General features: G+C 40.4%; 1 long non-coding RNA gene across 1 annotated transcript; it reads right to left on the bottom strand.

Annotated features, from left to right (window-relative positions):
* Positions 1-400: 400 nt before the first annotated feature.
* Positions 401-1,610, bottom strand: LOC307020728. Its single transcript, XR_013802965.1, has 3 exons — positions 1,452-1,610; positions 747-881; positions 401-533 (listed from the first exon to the last, which is right to left on the bottom strand). It is a non-coding gene; the product is annotated as an uncharacterized lncRNA (long non-coding RNA).
* Between the last annotated feature and the right edge of the window lie 1,613 nt (positions 1,611-3,223).

Raw genomic sequence — 3,223 nt, 5'->3', positions numbered from 1 at the left:
CACATGAAGGACCTGACAGCTGAATCCCTGGCCCAGAAAATAATAAAGGAATTATCGAGTTTAGATATTCAGCTGTGTGTTGCACAATGCTACGATGGTGCAAGTGTTATGCGGGGTAATGTGCGTAATGTGCGTAATGTGGTAATGTACTGAATTGATTGATTGACGTGCGTAGTTAAGTGTTTGTGTCCATAGTTACTTGCGCTAGCGGGATGTGAGTGAGGCTGCATTTGAAAAAGTTCAAATTTTCCTAACCACACAGAAAAGCTACATAGCAGACTTGTCACTTTTGTTATGATTATTTGCTGGGCATGTATATTGATTGATACTGTAGTTAAGTCATGTGACTAGTAACCTTGCGATACCTTAGCTTTGGCTGAATTGACGCCACTGATTACCTTTGGTAAACTGTGAGATGTTAGCTGAGTTCTGTCCCCGAACAAAATGACACCTGCTGTGTAGTGATTTAGCAAGTACATTTTGTTCACAACGCCGAATTTGTCGGCAGCAACATGAAACACGCCTTCAATTACCTGGCAAAAAAAATCATAACAATTTGCCAATTAATGCATATTCCCAGTTATACTGAACTTTCATTCCCTGCAACTTTGAGAATCTTGTGACTGACAAAAGTATCGAGACATTTTTTTCAGATACTTTTTGGGCAGAAATCGTTAAATGCTAGATAAAGAAAATGACACAGTGTAGAGTGAAACTTCAGACACTTGAAACATGTAGTAACATACCTCCCCTGTCAACCACTGGTGGGGTCGAAGTGAGCATAGCTCACAGTGGCGGATAAGTAAGATGCGTCCTTTCATCTGTGAGGGGAGCACTGCCACGACCACCTCGGTGTCCTTTTTTTTCCACAGCCAGGTCAACTAAGTCAAGATTGAGGGGAAATAGATGCATTCTGTTTAATATGGACACTTGAGGAATCTTTTAACCCTCCGGTATCACTCTGGACATTTTTGTCCCGAATGACTAATTAGGGTAGCGCATTTGAATGATACCAGAGGGTTAACAATCTTGAATGTTTGGGTGGAGGCCTTGTTTTTGTATGCACCATCAAAGCTACATACACAAAATATAATTAAACTGTCCATGTGTATGCATTTAACCTCAGTCCCTTTTAGAGTTTTCACTAAATGACATTAAACAGGCTGCTCAGGAACAGAAACTGTAATTGCAGTTTAAAGTCTGATTTAGAAATCTAGTTTCTGTTATAAGTTTGTATGCTGTATTTACATTTTTCATCTTCATATTCTCCCCCTACAACATGCACCTAATCATATTGGGTTATAATACTTCATGTCCTTTGTCCTTCACCTCACTCACCAATTTAGTCCATGCTTTACTTTCTGACAATATTTACTTATTCCATTGTTACAATGAAAATGCTGGAGAACAATTTACACACTCTGAACATAGTAAGTCTTAGAGAAACTCACATTTCCCTGTGCATATTTTTCCTGTTGGTCCACTTTTCTTTTCTTCACCTTTGTGGCAGGTGGGCTCTTGGGGTTGGGTAGTGTTTTTGGTGGATTGAAGTACTTGGACTTGGGCTTGGTGTGACCAGCAGAACTTTCCCGCTTATTCCACTGTTCCTCGTGGTCATCATCTGGCCTGCTAGGATGTCCAAAGTTTTTGTCCAGAATATGCATTGGCAGATTGTGTTGCTGAATGTGCTCTATATATCTTCCTTGTATTGAGGCATACATTTTGGAGACAAACTCAGCTGGTCTCAGGTACTTTTTTTTTAAAAGGATGGAGTGTTTGACCAACCCAAACCAGAGCTCAACATGGCAGTTGGTATCCCTGGTTTTATGACTTCCATCTTTTTTAGAGGTACCTTTTCTATGTCGCGACAGATCCCCAAGCAACAAACCACTCCACAATGGGAAGATCCCCATGTAGTTTTTTAACAGTGCATCAATGGCACCAGGACAGAGGTAGTGGTTTTTTACATGAACAGCATCGTCAGAGAGAATGTCACACTCTGCTTGGTCCCGTCTGACTTGAAAACCTTGTGTAAAAGGGGACTTTCCAATAATGTTATGAGCATTTTTTTCCATTTTGCTCTCCTCCTCTCTCATTACATGTCCACTTTCCTCCAGTTTCACGTCCCGAGTTTGCAAAATGCACTTGTCGAGGTACATTTTGCTCTGTTTCACCAAATTAGTGTACTCCTCTGCATCAAAAAGCACACACATATGATAAAAAACATTAAAGGCTTCCTGCATACTTGTGCAGTTCAGGATGTACGCGAAACAGAATGTTGCATATTCCTGTGTGCCTCTGTCTACAGTTTTTTTTCCAAATGCTTGTGACACAGCCTTCATGATATGAGCAGAGCACAGATGCAGCACAGTGAAGTTAGGAATCAGTTCAGTTTGTCCAGACACTATCTCAAATGCTCTGTCAAGGTACACTGACATATTTTCCCTGTTAAAAGACAGAAGCACACTGTTTATCAGAGCCCAACTATAATCTGTCTCAACCTGTGCTATCTTTCTTTTTGTTGTGTAAGACAACTTTCTCTTAAATTCCATGAGCCAATGGGAAATAGATGGAATGGAATGGCTATTGGTGATCAGTTCTGTGACAGGCAAGGGAGGCTTATCCTTACCCATTCCGGGCAAAACCAAAGCATAATACAAGACCCGCTTATTTTGATCAGGAATTTTCTGTATCACGCTGCCTGTGGCATCAAGGTAGAGGGCCGTAGGTGTTGGCTTTTTCAAGTGCTCAGTCAATATCTTTATTCCAGCATCTGTGTATAAATGCACAGCAAACGGATCAATTTGTAGGTGCTGAAGATAGCCTTTTGATGATGCATGACTGCTGCTCTCTTTGATTATTTTTTGAGTCAACATGAGTTCAAGCATCATGTCATCGTGGAGCCTTGCACTTTTCTTCACTTCAGAGGATATTTTCTTTAATACGTCTTTGGTGAGGCTTCTGCTTATGTTACCAGCCATTATTTCCTCTACTGGTGTCTGTCTCAACATAGTGTAATAATAATTGCTGACACCACTGGTTAAGGCTTTGGAAATTGTTCCTCTTCTCGTGTATTTTGCTGGTCTAAATCGCCTTTGATTTTTATGGTGTATAACTTCACCAATGCGCATGACTTTAAAAAATATTTTTTTATCCGTTGATTTTGGCCTGTTCTTTTTTGAGAAACTGTAGACAGCGTTGGATCCATTAAATGTGCATTTTG

Source organism: Notothenia rossii (genome assembly GCF_949606895.1).
Source record: "Notothenia rossii genome assembly, chromosome: 9".
Taxonomy (NCBI): domain Eukaryota; kingdom Metazoa; phylum Chordata; class Actinopteri; order Perciformes; family Nototheniidae; genus Notothenia; species Notothenia rossii.
The sequence above is the reverse complement of the archived record's forward strand: the minus strand, read 5'-3'. Positions and strand labels throughout refer to the sequence as shown.